The sequence below is a fragment of the Vipera ursinii genome (genome assembly GCF_947247035.1).
Source record: "Vipera ursinii genome assembly, chromosome: 3".
In the NCBI taxonomy this organism is placed as follows: Eukaryota; Metazoa; Chordata; class Lepidosauria; order Squamata; family Viperidae; genus Vipera; species Vipera ursinii.
Genome location: NC_139516.1, coordinates 202,671,353 through 202,675,198, shown reverse-complemented (window position 1 = coordinate 202,675,198; position 3,846 = coordinate 202,671,353).

Genomic DNA, 3,846 nt, shown 5'->3' with positions numbered 1-3,846 from the left:
CAATTCAAATATGCAGGGTAGGTGCATATCTCGCCTTGGCTCCACTCTTCAGTCAAACCCTGTTCTGCGCATGTACGTGCATGTGCACACAGTTTTTGCGGCTCCCAGTTTTTCCTTTTGTGAGGGAACCGGTTCCGAGTGGCTCTTTCACTGTTTCAGGTTGCTGACCCCTGACCTAGACCAAGGGTAGGCAACCTTGGCTCTTTTATGACTCGTGGACTTCAACTCCCAGAATTCCTAAGCCAGCATGGCTCAGCTTGGAAACCTCTCCCTTTCCCCTCAGCATGGCTGGCTCAGGAATTCTGGGAGTTGAAGTCCACGAGCCCTAAAAGAGCCCAAGGTTACCTACCCCTGACCTGGACACGCTCAGAGAGACATATGCATACACTCAGATGCTATTGCAGAGCTTGAAAGGATGATGAAGAACATACTGGAAGAAATCCAGTAAATGTCAAGAGAAGGTGGTGGTTGAAATGGGGTCTGCTTAAGAAGAACTGGGTCCTGTTTAAATAACCATCCCATGTTGCTAAGATCATGGATTAATCATAATCATAGTCGTAATCATAATAGTAAAGTTGGAAGGGACCTTGGAGGTCATCTAATCCAACCCCCTGCTCAGGCAGGAAACCCTATACCATTTCAGACAAATGGCTGTCCAGTCTCTTCTTAAAAACTTCCAGTGTTGGAGCATTCACAGCTTCTGAAAGGAGGTTGTTCCACTGGTTAATTGCTGTCAGGAAGTTTCTCCTTAGTTCTAGGTTGCTTCTCTCTTTGGCTAGTTTCCATCCGTTGCTTCTTGTCCTGCTTTCAGGTGCTTTGGAGAATAGCTTGACTCCCTCTTCTTTGGGGCAGCCCCTGAGATATTGGAACACTGCTATCATGTCCCCCCTAGTCCTTCTCTTCATTAAATTAGACATACCCAATTCCAGCAGCCGTTCCTTATATGTTTTAGCCTCCGTCCCCTAATCGTCTTTGTTGTTCTTCTCTGCACTCTTTCTAGAGTCTCAACATCTTTTTCACATCATGGTGACCAAAACAGGATGCAGTATTCCAAGTGTGGCCTTACCAAGGCTTTATAAAGTGGTATTAACACTTCATGTAATCTTGATTCTATCCTTCTATTAATGCAGTCTAGGACTGCGTTGGCTTTTTTGTCAGCTACAACACACGGCTGGTAAAAGCTGAAAGGCAGAAGGCAGGTAAAATTATTGACTTCTCAAACTGAGCTGCCTTAAATCTTCCTCCTACACCTGTTGCAGCTTGAGAGAATGGCTGCTAAATAATAGCAGGCAGTAAGTAACATTCAGCAAAGTTAGTTTCTCTGTAGGGCTGGTGGGGAACTGTGGTTTTCTTCCCTCTGCATTACGTGTGACCATAATTATAAATATAGAGAGCTCTATTAATATAGGAGCCTGCTAGAAGTGCCTGTATATCGCTGTGCTGGGGATTCTTTCCCCTTTGCTCCATAAATCAATATTACATTATGGTTTGCTGTGGTTGCATCATAAGCTGTGGGAACTGATGGGTAGTCAGTTTAGGGAAAAGTAACCCTAATGAATCTGAGATTTAATTCTGTATCCTTGTCCTGTGATGTTGAAAGATTCTAATTTCTGATAGCAGCTGGTTTATTAATCACCCAAGACAGTTCTGACCTAAGGATTTATCTGAAAAAGCTTTAGAAACCCATCCTCCTGCGTTTTTAACCTTACTTAATGCATGCAGTCTGCCCCAGAACTGTGGGGAAGCAAGATTTTCTTCATGCATGCACCAATAATTGCTTTTTCAACAGATGGTTTCCTGCACCATCGGAGTTCCACACTGCCGATTTTCCCAGAATATCATTTGTCTCAACATGATACCTTAAAGCAGAGGCTTGACATCTTGTTAAATTGTCAGCATTTCAGATTTTTAGACCTAAAAGGAAGTATTTCAAGGGTGTCATCCATCTTAAGCCATAGCTTTCCCTGAACAGTTTGGCTGTGAAAAACAAACGTATCATTTGTTGGGGTGAAGGAAAGTAATTTCAAAAGTGAAATGTACAACTAGCTCCTGACTCAAGGCTGCAGAAGACTGGACTGCACTTAACATTTCTCAATAAATTATAAGTACTTTCTGGGCAGCAGGACATTATTAAAACCAATTGGTGACAAGAAAATATTACCGTTCAATTCCTGGTTCGGTAGTAAAATAACTCCAGAAACATTATTTTGGAGGTGTTATGGGTTTTTCTTTGAATTGTAGTAATACTTTTCTTCTCTGCATGAAAGAAACCAATATTTTCCTCCTCAACATATCTATTGGCTAAAGGTAAAGGTAAAGGTTCCCCCGCACATGCATGCTAGTCGATTCCGACTCTAGGGGCTGGTGCTCATCTCCGTTTCAAAGCCGAAGAGCCAGCGCTTGTCCGAGGACGTCTCCGTGGTCATGTGGCCGGCATGACTAGACACCAAAGGTGCACGGAACGCTGTTATCTTCCCACCATAGTGGTCCCTATTTTTCTACTTGCATTTTTACGTGCTTTCGAACTGCTAGGTTGGCAGAAGCTGGGACGAGTAACAGGCGCTCACTCTGTTACGTGGCACTCGGGATTCGACCCGCCAAACTGCCGACCTTCTGATCGACAAGCTCAGCGTCCTAACCCACTGAGCCACCGCGTCCCTTGTATATTGGCTATTAATATGTAAATAATTAAGCAGTGATAAACTTGATATCCCTTTCTATGGATAGTTCAAGAAGACACATAGGGGGGATAGGGAGAGGAGTGAAGCTATGCAGTTACAGAAAAAAGAAGGCAAATAGGAGAAAGGCTGAATATTGAAGAAAAATTATAACTATTGGTTATCCGGGTGCCTGCTGTGATGATACAGATTGATGAAGAAGCAACTTTTCTGCTTTTTGGATGCTCTGGATTACAGTTCCCATCAGCTGTTTTGGAAGTCATACTCCGAAGCATTTTAAGGGCATTTCTAATCAAGGAGAGAAACAACCTAGAACTGAGGAGAAACTTCCTGACAGTTAGAACAATTAACCAGTGGAACAACCTGCCTCCAGAAGCGGTGAATGCTCTAACACTAGAAGTTTTTAAGAAGAGACTGGACAGCCATTTGTCTGAAATGGTATAGGGTTTCCTGCCTGAGCAGAGGGTTGGACTAGATGACCTCCATGGTCCCTTCCAACTTTTTATCATCATCATCTTGCTTGACCCTATTTTAAAGTATGGGAGAGTGATGAGAAATTTCTGTTAATCTGATATAAAAGCAGCAAAGAAAGAAAGAAAGACCCAGTTGCAAATTTGCCCAATCTACAAGCTGTGGGCAAAGCGAAAATCTATTTGCTCGCTCTCAAGCGGGTTTGGATTCTTTGGTCCAAAGAGCCTCTTTCAACTCTTATGTTGTTGTTGTTGGTATTTGCGAAGTTGTGTCTGACCCATCTTGACCCCATAGACAATGTTCCTCCAGGCCTTCCTGTCCTCTACCATCTTCTGGAGTCTCTTTAAGCTCACGCCTACTGCTTCAGTGACTCCATCCAGCCACCTCATTCTCTGTCAACTCTATGCATCTATGAAATCTAAGAAGAGTAGTATAAGTGTGTTTGGAGAGCTGTGTGGTTTGTGGCTTTAGTGGATACGGACTGGGGTTCTTGTGTCTTTCATTTGTTATGGAAGAGCCAATGGTCATCTGTAGGATATTGGGAATTTGCAGGTGATGGGCCCACTCTGTTGATCACTGACAGGAAGTGAAAACTGCCAAAGGTTTGTGGATATTGATGCATACATCTCCCACTACCTCTTAATTTTTCAAAACTTCCCTAAAGAAAATGTGTCTTCTGTTTTGTCTCAACAGGTAT